At 38.9% G+C, this 15,864-nt stretch overlaps 1 protein-coding gene across 2 annotated transcripts in view; it reads left to right on the forward strand.

The window, feature by feature from the left end:
- The first annotated feature begins 15,634 nt into the window (after positions 1-15,634).
- LOC128648524 (uncharacterized) overlaps positions 15,635-15,864 on the forward strand; it is a 136,550-nt gene continuing 136,320 nt past the window's right edge. For both annotated transcript variants that reach the window (XM_053701246.1, XM_053701245.1), the window contains exon 1: positions 15,635-15,864. This exon is cut by the window's right edge and continues 51 nt beyond it. The gene's annotated coding sequence lies outside the window, so the exon portion shown is untranslated.

Raw genomic sequence — 15,864 nt, forward strand, 5'->3', positions numbered from 1 at the left:
GTCTGGAATGGGTGCAAGAAACAAGGGGGGATTACAAACAAAAAGTAATACAACACATAGAAACACCCAGCACTCACCAGCTAGCTCACGAGCTAAGATAAAATCACAACTGGAAAGGGTTAGTTACCGCAATCTGGCCAAATGGGAAAGCTCAGGCATCACGTCAAGGTCCTTTCCATTGCCTGAGTCCCTAACACAGCCACACCATCATGCGAGCTCACAAAGCCAAACAGACTGAGAACAAAGAAGGGGTGCACAGGTGGATGTAATCACCCAGAGAAAATACAAAACATGGAAGGGAACTGCACTCCAAGACCGGACCAGGTACACATCCTGTGACTCAGCAACATCCAGCCCTGGGTGCTAAATAACACTCCAAAAAAGCTGTGATGTCACCAGAACCACAGGCAGTTAACCCCAGTCCGGAATGGGTGCAAGAAACAAGGGGGATTACAAACAAAAAGCAATACAACACATAGAAACACCCAGCACTCACCAGCTAGCTCACAGCTAAGATAAAATCACAACTGGAAAGGATAGTTACCGCATCTGGCCAAATGGGAAAGCTCAGACACCACGTCAAGGTCCTTTCCATTGCCTGAGTCCCTAACACAGCCACACCATCATGCGAGCTCACAAAGCCAAACAGACTGAGAACAAAGAAGGGGTGCACAGGTGGATGTAATCACCCAGAGAAAATTCAAAACATGGAAGGGAACTGCACTCCAATACCGGACCAGGTACACATCCTGTGACTCAGCAACATCCAGCCCTGGGTGCTAAATAGCACTCCAAAAAAGCTGTGATGTCACCAGAACCACAGGCAGTTAACCCCAGTCCGGAATGGTTGCAAGAAACAAGGGGGATTACAAACAAAAAGTAATACAACACATAGAATCACCCAGCACTCACCAGCTAGCTCAAAGCTAAGATAAAATCACAACTGGAAAGGTTAGTTACCGCATCTGGCCAAATGGGAAACCTCAGGCACCACGTCAAGGTCCTTTCCATTGCCTGAGTCCCTAACACAGCCACACCATCATGCGAGCTCACAAAGCCAAACAGACTGAGAACAAAGAAGGGGTGCACAGGTGGATGTAATCACCCAGAGAAAATACAAAACATGGAAAGGAACTGCACTTCAATACCGGACCAGGTACACATCCTGTGACTCAGCAACATCCAGCCCTGGGTGCTAAATAGCACTCCAAAAAAGCTGTGATGTCACCAGAACCACAGGCAGTTAACCCCAGTCCGGAATGGGTGCAAGAAACAAGGGGGATTACAAACAAAATGTAATACAACACATAGAATCACCCAGCACTCACCAGCTAGCTCACAGCTAAGATAAAATCACAACTGGAAAGGTTAGTTACTGCATCTGGCCAAATGGGAAACCTCAGGCACCACGTCAAGGTCCTTTCCATTGCCTGAGTCCCTAACACAGCCACACCATCATGCGAGCTCACAAAGCCAAACAGACTGAGAACAAAGAAGGGGTGCACAGGTGGATGTAATCACCCAGAGAAAATACAAAACATGGAAGGGAACTGCACTCCAAGACCGGACCAGGTACACATCCTGTGACTCAGCAACATCCAGCCCTGGGTGCTAAATAGCACTCCAAAAAAGCTGTGATGTCACCAAGAACCACAGGCAGTTAACCCCAGTCCGGAATGGGTGCAAGAAACAAGGGGGGATTACAAACAAAAAGTAATACAACACATAGAAACACCCAGCACTCACCAGCTAGCTCACAGCTAAGATAAAATCACAACTGGAAAGGTTAGTTACCGCATCTGGCCAAATGGGAAAGCTCAGGCACCACGTCAAGGTCCTTTCCATTGCCTGAGTCCCTAACACAGCCAGATGCGGTAACTAACCTTTCCAGTTGTGATTTTATCTTAGCTGTGAGCTAGCTGGTGAGTGCTGGGTGTTTCTATGTGTTGTATTACTTTTTGTTTGTAATCCCCCTTGTTTCTTGCACCCATTCCGGACTGGGGTTAACTGACTGTGGTTCTGGTGACATCACAGCTTTTTTGGAGTGCTATTTAGCACCCACGGCTGGATCTTGCTGAGTCACAGGATGTTTACCTGGTCCGGTCTTGGAGTGCAGTTCCCTTCCATGTTTTGTATTTTCTCTGGGTGATTACATCCACCTGTGCACCCCTTCTTTGTTCTCAGTCAGTTTGGCTTTGTGAGCTCGCATGATGGTGTGGTTGTGTTAGGGACTCAGGCAATGGAAAGGACCTTGACGTGGTGCCTGAGCTTTCCCATTAGGCTAGATGCGGTAACTAACCTTTCCAGTTGTGATTTTATCTTAGCTGTGAGCTAGCTGGTGAGTGCTGGGTGTTTCTATGTGTTTTATTACTTTTTGTTTGTAATCCCCCTTGTTTCTTGCACCCTTTCCGGGCTGGGGTTAACTGCCTGTGGTTCTGGTGACATCACAGCTTTTTTGGAGTACTACTTAGCACCCAGGGCTGGATGTTGCTGAGTCACAGGATGTGTACCTGGTCCGGTCTTGGAGTGCAGTTCCCTTCCATGTTTTCTATTTTCTCTGGGTGATTACATCCACCTGTGCACCCCTTCTTTGTTCTCAGTCTGTTTGGCTTTGTGAGCTTGCATGATGGTGTGGCTGTGTTAGGGACTCAGGCAATGGAAAGGACCTTGACGTGGTGCCTGAGCTTTCCCATTTGGCCAGATGCAGTAACTAACCTTTCCAGTTGTGATTTTATCTTAGCTGTGAGCTAGCTGGTGAGTGCTGGGTGTTTCTATGTGTTGTATTACTTTTTTATTGTAATCCCCCTTGTTTCTTGCACCCATTCCGGACTGGGGTTAACTGCCTGTGGTTCTGGTGACATCACAGCTTTTTTGGAGTACTATTTAGCACCCAGGGCTGGATGTTGCTGAGTCACAGGATGAGTACCTGGTCCAGTCTTGGAGTGTAGTTCCCTTCCATGTTTTGTATTTTCTCTGGGTGATTACATCCACCTGTGCACCCCTTCTTTGTTCTCAGTCTGTTTGGCTTTGTGAGCTCGCATGATGGTGTGGCTGTGTTAGGGAATCAGGCAATGGAAAGAACCTTGACGTGGTGCCTGAGCTTTCCCATTTGGCCAGATGCGGTAACTAACCTTTCCAGTTGTGATTTTATCTTAGCTGTGAGCTAGCTGGTGAATGCTGGGTGTTTCTATGTGTTGTATTACTTTTTGTTTGTAATCCCCCTTGTTTCTTGCACCCATTCCGGACTGGGGTTAACTGCCTGTGGTTCTGGTGACATCACAGCTTTTTTGGAGTGCTATTTAGCACCCAGGGCTGGATGTTGCTGAGTCACAGGATGTGTACCTGGTCCGGTCTTGGAGTGCAGTTCCCTTCCATGTTTTGTATTTTCTCTGGGTGATTACATCCACCTGTGCACCCCTTCTTTGTTCTCAGTCTGTTTGGCTTTGTGAGCTTGCATGATGGTGTGGCTGTGTTAGGGACTCAGGCAATGGAAAGGACCTTGACGTGGTGCCTGAGCTTTCCCATTTGGCCAGATGCGGTAACTAACCTTTCCAGTTGTGATTTTATCTTAGCTGTGAGCTAGCTGGTGAGTGCTGGGTGTTTCTATGTGTTGTATTACTTTTTATTTGTAATCCTCCTTGTTTCTTGCACCCATTCTGGACTGGGGTTAACTGCCTGTGTTTCTGTTGACATCACAGCTTTTTTGGAGTGCTATTTAGCACCCAGGGCTGGATGTTGCTGAGTCACAGGATGTGTACCTGGTCCGGTCTTGGAGTGCAGTTCCCTTCCATGTTTTGTATTTTCTCTGGGTGATTACATCCACCTGTGCACCCCTTCTTTGTTCTCAGTCTGTTTGGCTTTGTGAGCTTGCATGATGGTGTGGCTGTGTTAAGGACTCAGGCAATGGAAAGGACCTTGACGTGGTGCCTGAGCTTTCCCATTTGGCTAGATGCAGTAACTAACCTTTCCAGTTGTGATTTTATCTTAGCTGTGAGCTAGCTGGTGAGTGCTGGTTGTTTCTATGTGTTGTATTACTTTTTGTTTGTAATCCCCCATGTTTCTTCCACCCATTCCGGACTGGGGTTAACTGCCTGTGGTTCTGGTGACATCACAGCTTTTTTGGAGTGCTATTTAGCACCCAGGGCTGGATGTTGCTGAGTCACAGGATGTGTACCTGGTCCGGTCTTGGAGTGCAGTTCCCTTCCATGTTTTGTATCTTCTCTGGGTGATTACATCCACCTGTGCACCCCTTCTTTGTTCTCAGTCTGTTTGGCTTTGTGAGCTTGCATGATGGTGTGGCTGTGTTAGGGACTCAGGCAATGGAAAGGACCTTGACGTGGTGCCTGAGCTTTCCCATTAGGCCAGATGCGGTAACTAACCTCTCCAGTTGTGTTTTTATCTTAGCTGTGAGCTAGCTGGTGAGTGCTGGGTTTTTCTATGTGTTGTATATATATATATATATATATATATATATATATATATATATATATATGTCAATAGGAATTTTAACTTGCCCTATGTATAATGCGAAATGTTTAAATCGCTTTTAAAGTTCCTCCTGGTGTATTTCAATGGCTGCTACATCTGGAGATTCCACTATCACCAATGGAAAGGGGAGTAAGAGAATGTGTGGTTGTAGGTTCCAGATATCAGCGCTCAGAGAATGGAGAAAACACAAATAAAATAACTTATGGTGCAGTATGTCAGTACTTGCTAATAGTTACTAATAAAGCAAAGAAAGGTGCTCACCTTTTAGGACCTCAAACATGTGAGGTATGTTAATTTCATGGAGGGGATATTGATCCCTATCTGTGTTAAAGATGTGTTTCACTCTTCAACCTTTTGAAGTATGGTATTCCTCTCACTGAGCCTCTCAGAGTATGATGTTCCTCTTTTCGGGCCTCTTAGAGCATGGCATTCATTCCTTCTCCTCCGTGGAGTATGGCGAAGAAAGATGAAATCTCTTATTGTTGTATGAGAATAATGGTATTTATAAAAGGATGCACTTTCAATATTAAAGTGAAAAGCAAACTAATGTATTGAGTATTCATTAAAAACAAGGTTTAAAAACTCCAAATGACCATTTGGAAAAATAGATTCAACGAACTGAGCACTGGTGTGTTAAATTTCAGTCTGAAATGTCTGATAAGTCCAAAACAATGGCTTGTAATAAATTTAGGATAAAGATGTGAAATCGTATCTGGAATTTTCCCAGCACTTAATCTTAATAAAGTGTAGTGGTTGTGGCTCCAAAAAATTGAGCGTCAAATGCTCTAATTCCGTATTTCACAACTGTATGAGATACCTCCATGTGTCTAGCTGGTATCCCAATCTGTGATGTGAAATTTGTGTCCTTGGATGCAGGTGCTATATAAGCAGCGTAGGATAGCAATAAAGATCTGTGTGCACGCTGTTATTGGTCTCGCTGGACCAGAAGTCAACAGTGGGCGTTCCCTTAAGCATTTCTTGAACTTGGTTCACTTCATCAGAGGGTATGCCCATTTAGTCTAATAGGTTCTTCATGGCATAGATTCAACAAAGCGTTGGAAACATTACTCAGACATTTTGGTCCATATTGACATGATAGCATCATGGAGTTACTGCAGATTTGTCGAATCTCCAGTTCTAGCACATCACAAAGGTGCTCTATTGGATTACAGTGAACTCATTGTCATAGTCAAGAAACCAGTTTGAGATGATTTGAGCTTTGTGACATGGTGCATTATCCTGCTGGAAGTAACTATCAGAAGATGGGTACACTGTTATCATAAAGGGATGGACATGGTCAGCAACAATACTCAGGTGGGCATTTAAACAATGCTCAATTGGTACTAAGAGGCCCAAAGTGTGCCAAGAAAATTTCCCCCATCACCACCACCAGCCTTAACCTTTGATACAAGGCAGGATGGATCCATGCTTTCATGTTGTTTATGCCAAATTCTGTCCCTACCATCTGAATGTCACAGCTGAAATCAAGACTCATCAGACCAGGCAACATTTTTCCAATCTTCTATTGTTCAATTTTGGTGAGCCCGTGTGAGTTGTAGCTTTAGTTTCCTGTTCTTAGCTGACAGGAGTGGCACCTGGTGTGGTCTTCTGCTGCTGTAGCCCATCGGCTTCAAGGTTCGACGTTTTGTGCACTCGGAGATGGTATTCTGCATACCTTGGTTGTAACGAGTTACTGTTGCCTTTCTATTATCTTTAACCAGTCTGCCCATTTTTCCCTGACCTCTGACATCAACAAGGCATTTTTATCCACACAAATGCCGCTCACTGGATATTTTCTCTTTTTCGGGCCATTTTCTGTAAACCCTAGAGATGCTTGTGCGTGAAAAACCCAGTAGATTAGTAGCTTTTGAAATACTCAGACCAGCCCTTCTGGCACCAACAACCATGCCAGGCTCAAAGTCACTTTTAAATCCCCCTTCTTCCCTATTCTGATGCTCGGTTTGAACTTCAGCAAGTCATCTTCACCACATTTAGATGCCTAAATGCATTGAGTTGCTGCCATGTGATTGGCTGATTAGCAATTTGTGTTAAATATCAAAAAGAAAAACACTTCAGAGCGACTCACTCAAAAAACAAACGCTTTATTATTAAAAATAATCAACGTGGGCTAATAACTTACAGGGGTTTAAAATACAGAAACAGCACAGAGTCCAGCATACATCCCAACCTTGGACGCGTTTCGTGATTGCCCTGCACTCACAGTAGGTCAGGTGGAAACTGATTGTGCTTATAAAGGCAGCACCTCATTAAACAAACACTCGAGTTTCACAAACAATTGCTAACTACCTTAGAACAATGTTTTAAAGTGATAGCTAGTGTTACATGAGTACCATACATGTGGAAACATGACAATACATATCTAATTACTCATTAACAAAACACAAACTTCATATATCCAAACATTCAAAAAAGGTATTTTACCATTGTTGCATGTATAAAAAAATTAATTAATACATTATACAAGGTACAAATTAATCAATAAATACATAATACATAATCCATAAAGCAGCCTCCAATAACAATGGTTTAACTTAGCAACTATAATAAAGCATCTCTAGTTGCATACATTTAACCTGCTAAATTCAATGGATTCATATGTATATATTATTAATTCAGAATCAGGGTGTCAAAATATCAAAACTTATGAACATGGCATTGCCAAATACTTTTGATTAAATTCATACCAGAAAATTGCAACAAAAAAAAGAAAAGTAGATCTACATATGTATGATGGATAATAAGTATGTTAACAATAATGCAATTATATATATAGAGAGAGAGAATAAATTCTTACCTATGTGATGACTTGTAACACATAAACAGGTCAACAGATCAACAAAATAAATATAAATGCTTGACAAAAAGGTTTTTATCAAAAAACATTATTATTTATTATAAAGACATTATTATTAAAGAGAGAGGAGGAGCTTAAATAAATAGATTATATAAGAATCATGTCATTAACTTTGAATATAATTAATTTTATATTCGTTTATATTTATAGGAGGACTTGGATAGGCAAAGTACATGAATCAGTGTTCCCAGTGATTCATAATGTCATAAACTGAATTAAAAACTTTTGGGAACCTAGTTTTTAACTTAAAAATCCAAAAGGTTTCTCTACAGTATAGATAATCCTATCTTTTTGGGTGATATACCATTTAAATAGCTTTCCATCTTAAGGACTCCACTGATTGATTGTGTTGATGAATAAAATGGGTTGCTAAAGCTGAACATTATTTCTTGCAATGTATATTGCTTAAATGTTCACGTATGCGGGATCTCACTTCTCTCATAGTGAGACCTACGTATTGAAGTTTACAAGTTTCACAAGAAATAAGATAAATGATGTATCCAATACTACAATTGATACATTGTGATGATTCATATCTATCACCTGTAACATAGAAGTGAAAATAGGGTGACTGATCAATATAATCGCAGGCCTTGCATCTAGAGCTACCACATTTAAAAGTACCCTTGTGTGTTAACCAACTACTTGTATTCCTTACTTTTGGAAGAACAGTAGGTGAAAGAATGTTACCCAAAGTCACACTATGTCTATAGGAGAATCTGCACCCCCTCTCCACAATATCTTTTAATTTATTATCCGCCAATAAAATGGGAAAATGCTTTTTGATAATATTACAGATCTGTTGATATTGATCACTGTGACTAGTTACAAACGTTACACTTGGGTAATGACTATTAAATCAAGCTCAATCATCTCTGTCGCTTTTTTCCAAAAGTTTAGATCTAGGTATCTTGCCAACCTCTTTTGATGCATTTTCAATTATACATTTACCATATCCCCTTTCACTGAGGTTTTGACTTAATCTCTTGCACTCTTCATTGTAATCCTCTACTCGTGAGCAATTTCGTTTCATACGAATAAATTGCCCTTTTACAATCGCTCTTGATATATTCTTAGGGTGATTATTAGTAGAGTGCAGTAGATTGTTCTTTGCTATGGGTTTTCTATAAGTTTTGGTCTCAATCTTTTTTGGAGTCTTATCCGACATTAATGTAACATCAAGATAATCTACTGTTGTTTTGTGCCACTCCGTTGTAAACTTAATACCCATCTCATTGGAATTTAGATATTCCAAAAAGGAATATGCTTCCTCAACTGATCCTCTCCAGACCATGATAAGGTTGTCAATAAATCTCCTATAGAAGACTATGGAAGACCGATAGGGATTTCTATCTCCAAAGATGTGGGATGACTCCCACCAACCTAAAAATAGGTTGGCGTAAGATGGGGCAAATTTTGCACCCATCGCCGTCCCACATCTCTGGAGATAGAAATTGCCCTCAAACTCAAAAAAGTTATGTTCAAGCAGATATTGCACCACTGAGACAAAGAACGTAATCTGCTTATCATCATAATCAGTAGCAGTAGTCAAAAACTACTTAAAAGCACAAAGACCCCAGTAGTGAGGTATGGAAGAATATAAAGATACCACATCTATGGTTACCCAGTTGTAGTCTTCTTCCCAAACAAAATCATGCAATAGATTTAAAGATGGGTAGTATCTCTTAAATAGCTCCACAGCTGGGCAACCATAGGTTGTAAAATGTTATCAGCCCATTCAGACAATGGCTCCAATACTGAGTCTATACCAGACACAATAGGTCTCCCCTGGATATTATCCAGGGATTTGTGGACCTTCGGAAACAAATGGAAAACTGGAATTTTTGGATATTCAAACATGCAGTTTTTTTTATCAATATAACCCTGTTCTTTACCATCATCTACAAAGGATCTAATCTGATCTTGTATCAGTTGAGTAGGATTTCTATGAATAAGGGAGTAAGTTTTTGTATCATTCAGTTGTCGAACAGCTTCTGTTATATAATCTTTCCTTAAAAGGACAACAGTACTCCCTTCCTTATCAGATTTCCTAACAACTAGATCTTTGTTGTTTTTTAATTCATCTTCCCTTTGAGTTTTAGTAAGATTATGCCTGTGGCTCTTATCTGATTCATGTAGTTTAGTCAATTCATGTTCCACACTTTTATGAAACATTTCCAAAATGTTTCCTCTACTTTGAACCGGATAAAACCGGGACTTATTAGTCATAATTTGTGTAACAGATTGGGTATTGGAAATGGACATAAAAGACTCATCATCTGCAGTGTTCTCTACACTTGCAACCAACAGATCATCAAGATCCCTAACACTACAAAATTCATCAAAATTTAGTGCCACAGTCCTCCCCAAGTCTTCAGTTTTATTATTATTTTTATATTTATTACCTCTATCTCCATCATGAGTTTCAGAAAAATGCCTTTTTAGAGTTAAACTTCTCACTAAACCATTGACATCAATTAAAGTTTTGAACAGGTTAAATTTACATGAGGGGGCAAAGCCCAATCCTAAATTTAAAACAGAATATTGGGTATCAGAAATCTGTAAACCAGAAGCATTTCCAACAATTTCTATTTGTTTGCCATGTCTAAGTAAACTTCTTTTTTTATTATTTATTGTTTGTTGTTGTTTGTTCTTAACTGGTTACGATTTCTGCCTTGCTGCCCTCTTCCTGAGCCCCCCCCCCTTTCTGGTTTTCCTTGGGGAATGTAAAAAACCTGTTCCATACTATCTAAACTTTAAGTGTCCTCTATATCTCCACCTCTGATGGCATTTCCCTCTGCTCATGTTTTTTTTACTTATATCAGAATACTTTTTTTGCTGGATCTACAGCAGCCTTATATATCTTATTATCACTATTACTTGGACCCAGTCTTATATCCTGATTTCCCTTACTATTACTTCTACTCTATCAATCTTTGTATGAGACTTATCAGATTTTTTGGAAATACCAGTACTTGTTGTTAAATTGCTTGATTTCAAAATAGATAGTGTATATTGGGTATTACTCTGATCTGGGGAGTCTCTATACTGTGAGTTAGAAGATGTTTTCAGTGTATTTCCTTGTATTCTTCTCTTTTCTCCTTGAGGTCTTACATCTTCTTCACAGGATTCAGCCTCTGTATCAGAGAAGTATACTTTATTGGCAGTTGGCTGATTTGTATCTTGAGAGTCCTTAGTATCCCACTGTCTAGTACGGGATCTGGACCTCCACCTTCTGGTCCTTCTATTCCCCAGCCAATTTTAAATAAATCTGTCACATCTTTTCCAGATAAATACCTGATTGTTAGTGTAATCATCATTGTCTCTCAGATATTTAGAGTGCTTAACCTCAATAATATCCTTTTTGGCATTTTCTACTGTTGTTTGCAAGATGATATCCATTTCGCTATAATCAGGATCTTGAGTAAAGGTATCCAAAGTAATCTGTAAGTTTACAATCTTGTCTCTGATTTTAGACAATTCAGTCGTTTTATATATTTTTTTTTATTTATTTTTTTCAAATGGTTTATTACCTACTGTTAGAGTATTACAACTTTTTTTTTAAACAGCTTTATTGAGAAAAGCAATTATGCATACAGTTTGATTTAGACAAGTATGTCTAGAACATGGTATCAGCTGATGCATACATAATGTTAAAACAATTTCGTAATACAAGAAAAAGAAAAACAGACAATTTTACTAATATAATGAGTTAGACATTTATAAATGTTGAAATAGACTGCAGATGTACCAGTATACCGGCTCTAGTCTAGAATGAATACCCTGATAGCTAGCATTCCCTATGTCACTGAAGATTTATACAATAAAGGGAATCATGATAGGTAAGAAATCTGTGACGGATTCAAAACGCCTAAGGGACCTTTAAGGGATAGGATATAGATAACCCAACTTAGGAATCAAGTGGGACGTGTAGGTACTGCGTTTAGATATTCCTCCCATAAAAAGCATATTGAGTGATAGTCATCTTGACTGTGTGTCTGTCCGTAATGGTATTTTTCTAACGTCAAACTATGTGTAACTGTGCTCCTCCAGACCGCAATCGTGGGGAGATCTGCTTTTTTCCAATTTAAAGGTATTATCTTTTTAGCGGCATTAATCATTATTGTCAAAAGCGCTAGTCTTAGTTTACATTTTATCTTGGGAAAATGGTTAAAAATAAAAACCCATATATCAAACGGTAAAGGGACATTCAGTGCACGTTCAATTTCACTGTGTGTCTGTCCGTAATGGTATTTTTCTAACGTCAAACTATGTGTAACTGTGCTCCTCCAGATCGCAATCGTGGGGAGATCTGCTTTTTTCCAATTTAAAGGTATTATCTTTTTAGCGGCATTAATCATTATTGTCAAAAGCGCTAGTCTTAGTTTACATTTTATCTTGGGAAAATGGTTAAAAATAAAAACCCATATATCAAACGGTAAAGGGACATTCAGTGCACGTTCAATTTCAATTTTAATTGCCTCCCAGTATTTCATGGCTTTCGTACATTGCCACCAAATGTGGAACGGAGTCCCACTACATTGGCATCCTCTCCAACATGTCACTGAAGCATTAGAGAATAGCTGATGCAAACGTACAGGGGTATAGTACCATCTGCACAGTAGTTTGAGGTTCATTTCTAATGTGGAAATCGAAGAAGAATATTTACTCAGGTGTGCAAATATAGCGTATCATGTTTGTTTTGGTATGGTACTTTCAAATTCTCTTTCCCACTTGGTAACATACGATGGCAGAGCTTTATAGTGGGATATTAGAAGCTGTTTATGCACAATAGAGAGGATACCCCTACTGGGCAATTGGTTAATGCATACATTTTCGAAAGGGGTCAATGGGCGGGTGAAATGCGCTGTTGACGGATGGGTGAAAAGAAAGTGCGCCAGCTGCGAATATGCTAACCAACTTTGGAACCTACAACCACTGCCGGTCATAAGATCTACCTGTGGCTTAATTTTCCCAGCAGCATAAAACGTGGAAGCTGGGAGAGCGTCTTTAATGGTTACAGTGAGTGATTCATTCGCTTTAAGGTTTAATGGGCATGTTGCATTGCCAACTATCGGGGTCAAGGGAGAGTTCATTGTGGAGATGTGGATGTGTTGTTTTATAAGTTTGTCCCAAAGTTTATAGGTTTCTCGTGTTGATGTTGTTGTTGTGTCCGGGAGTGATCTCTGACTGGGAGTCGTTTTATATTTTATTACCAATAAAAGCAATTTGATTGAACATTCGGCTAGGACATCATTCCAATCTTTTACAAACTCCTCTTCTATCACATCAAAAGTTGGATACTTATTTAACCTTAAGCCTCTTGGGATCATTTTTAATGTATGGTATCTTTCTAGAGTCCATTTATCAAGTTTGAGTCTAGCTTCCTTGATTTTCAAGGTTTCCATTTAAAAAAATAAATCACCAAGGGCAGATTGTGTCCTGCTGGCTGAAAAAATGTTTTCAAATTCCAAACTTTCCAAGTCTCTATCAAAGGATTTATCCAGAGAGTAGAAAGCAGTATTCTCTTTTTCATTCTCCATCCTGTTTATGCAATTAGTTCAAAGTTGATAATAATGATACACTCCGTATATATCACTATTATATTATGCTATTCAATGGTAATCATAGCTTATTTTTTATATAAAACCATACTCCAGGTGTGTTTTAAGCAGGTGCATCCATATATATACTGTATCAAGGGTTAATCAGTGCCAATACAACCCCATGCCACACGTGCTGATAATAAGAAGGTTCATAGATAAAACACATGAACCAAATAAAGCGAATATACCAGGACTTACAGTAATAATAGTGATGAATTTCTTCAACCCCAGCTCAATCACAAAGCTGTGCAGTAATGCTCCTCCTGAACAGACAGAGCAAATTTGGACAACAACAATACGAGCAGTACACCCTAGCAGTGGTTGTTTCTTAACCTCTCAGCAGCCATCCCCAACAACAATACGAGCAGTCCGCACTAGCAATGGTAGTTTCTTAACCTCTAAGCAGCCGTCCCCAATAACCTAATTGGTCAGGTAAACAATGTGACACAGAGGGAAACAACGAAAATACACATATAGCAAAAAAGGAATTTCCACATATCGGAGAAGATTCACCTAGTCCAGGGAACCTGCACTTTGCGCTTCTCCAGTCAGCTGAATCCTTCTTCCGCACTCCAAGCTGTTGATCTCAAATGAGGTACTTCTGGGTTAAGATGAGGGGTCAGAGTCCTGGTAAAAGTTAGTGAGAGCCCAGTGGAGTCGTCCAAAAAAACAAATATCAAAAAGAAAAACACTCCAGAGCGGCTCACTCAAAAAACAAACGCTTTATTATTAAAAATAGTCAACGTGGGCTAATAACTCACAGGATTTAAAATACAGACACAGCACAGAGTCCAGCACACATCCAACCTTGCAAAATGGCAATTTATTCGTATGAAACAAAATTGCTCACGAGTAGAGGATTACGATGAAGAGTGCAAGAGATTAAGTCAAAACCTCAGTGAAAGGGGTTATGGTAAATGTATAATTGAAAATGCATCAAAAGAGGTTGGCAAGATACCTAGATCTAAACTTTTGGAAAAAAGCGACAGAGATGATTGAGCTCGATTAATAGTGATTACCCAAGTGTAACGTTTGTAACCAGTCACAGTGATCAATATCAACAGATCTAATATTATCAAAAAGCATTTTCCCATTTTATTGGCGGATAATAAATTAAAAGATATTGTGGAGAGGGGGTGCAGATTCTCCTATAGACGGAGTGTGACTTTGGGTAATATTCTTTCACCTACTGTTCTACCAAAAGTAAGGAGTACAAGTAGTTGGTTAACACACAAGGGTACTTTTAAATGTGGTAGCTCTAGATGCAAGGCCTGCGATTATATTGATCAGTCACCCTATTTTCAGTCCTATGTTACAGGTGATAGATATGAAACATCACAATGTATCAATTGTAGTATGGGATACATAATTTATCTTATCTCTTGTGAAACTTGTAAACTTCAATACGTAGGTCTCACTACAAGAGAAGTGAGATCCCGCATATGTGAACATTTAAGCAATATACATTGCAAGAAAGAATGTTCAGCCTTAGCAACCCATTTTATTCATCACCACAATCAATCAGTGGAGTCCTTAAGATGGAAAGCTATTGAAATGGTATATCGCCCAAAAAGAGGAGGTGATAGGATTAAAGAACTATACCGTAGAGAAACCTTTTGGATTTTTAAGTTAAAAACTAGGTTCCCAAAAGGTTTTAATTCAGTTTATGACATTATGAATAACTGGGAACACTGATTCATGTACTTTGCCTATCCAAGTCCTCCTATAAATATAAACAAATATAAAATTCATTAAATTCAAAGTTAATGACATGATTCTTATATAATCTATTTATTTAAGCTCCTCCTCCCTCTTTAATAATAATGTCTTTATAATTAATAATAATGTTTTTTGATAAAAACCTTTTTGTCAAGCATTTATATATATATATATATATATATGTTTATCTATTAAAGGCTATTGCATGATACTCTATCTAATTTTATTTATATTTATTTTGTTGATCTGTTGACCTTTTTATGTGTTACAAGTCATCACATAGGTAAGAATTTATTTTCTCTCTCTCTATATATAATTGCATTATTGTTAACATACTTATTATCCATCATACATATGTAGATCTACTTTTCTTTTTTTGTTGTTGCAATTTTCTGGTATGAATTTAATCAAAAGTATTTGGCAATGCCATGTTCATAAGTCTTGATATTTTGACACCCTGATTCTGAATTAATAATATATACATATGAATCCATTGAATTTAGCAGGTTAAATGTATGCAACTAGAGATGCTTTATTATAGTTGCTAGGTTAAACCATTGTTATTGGAGGCTGCATTATGGATTATGGATTATGTATTTATTGATTAATTTGTACCTTATATAATGTATTAATTAATTTTTTTTTATAAATTCAACAATGGTAAAATACTTCCTTTTTTGAATGTTTGGATATATGAAGTTTGTGTTTTGTTAATGAGTAATTAGATATGTATTTTCAAGTTTCCATATGTATGGCACTCATTTAACACTAGCTATCAATTTAAAACATTGTTCTAAGGTAGTTAGCAATTGTTTATGAAACTCTGGTGTTTGTTTAATGAGGTGCTGCCTTTATAAGCACAATCAGTTTCCACCTGACCTGCTGTGAGTATGGGGCAATCCCGAAACGCGTCCAAGGTTGGGATGTGTGCTGGACTCTGTGCTGTATCTGTATTTTAAACCCCTGTAAGTTATTAGCCCACGTTGACTATTTTTAATAATAAAGCATTTGTTTTTTGAGTGAGCTGCTCTGGAGTGTTTTTCTTTTTGTTATTTGGCTTTTTGGACGACTATACTGGGCTCTCACTAACTTTTACCAGGACTCTGACCCCTCACCTTAACCCGGAAGTACCTCATTTGAGATCAACAGCTTGGAGTCCTGAAGAAGGATTCAGCC

This window comes from Bombina bombina, chromosome 2 (assembly GCF_027579735.1).
Source record: "Bombina bombina isolate aBomBom1 chromosome 2, aBomBom1.pri, whole genome shotgun sequence".
In the NCBI taxonomy this organism is placed as follows: Eukaryota; Metazoa; Chordata; class Amphibia; order Anura; family Bombinatoridae; genus Bombina; species Bombina bombina.